Genomic DNA, 467 nt, shown 5'->3' with positions numbered 1-467 from the left:
AGCCGTGGAGCTCAGGAACTTACCGTCGCGATCCAGACCCCCGCCTTGGCTCCAGTCCAAGCTCTTCCTTGTCCTTTTTTGTTTTCTTCTTTCTCCTTTTCTTCCTTCCTTCCCCTTCTCCTTCTCCTCTTCCTCCTCCCTCAGGGCTTCTGCGTGGCACAAGAGGAGTCCGGAGGCCACTTTCCTTCGGTCGCTGTCGGAAGGGGTGAAGCGTTATCAGAGGTGACAGCCCATCGTGTGTGTGTGGGGTAACACGTCCCAGGGGATCCCTCTGCTTTGAGGGGGAGGGGGAAACAGGCAGCCCCCACCGCCATCCTCCCAACCCCCCCTCGATGGGGGGAAAACCCACCTTGCCCCCAAATGCCCCCCCTTCCCGGGGGGCTGAGGAAACAACACGGGCGGAGGCGGCGTGGGGTGGAGGGGCGCATCGCCCCAGCTCGGGGGTGTGCACTGGGAAAGGGGGGTCC

This window comes from Eurypyga helias, unplaced genomic scaffold, assembly GCF_000690775.1.
Source record: "Eurypyga helias isolate BGI_N326 unplaced genomic scaffold, ASM69077v1 scaffold21673, whole genome shotgun sequence".
Classification (NCBI taxonomy): Eukaryota; Metazoa; Chordata; class Aves; order Eurypygiformes; family Eurypygidae; genus Eurypyga; species Eurypyga helias.
This window is presented reverse-complemented; position numbering follows the sequence as displayed.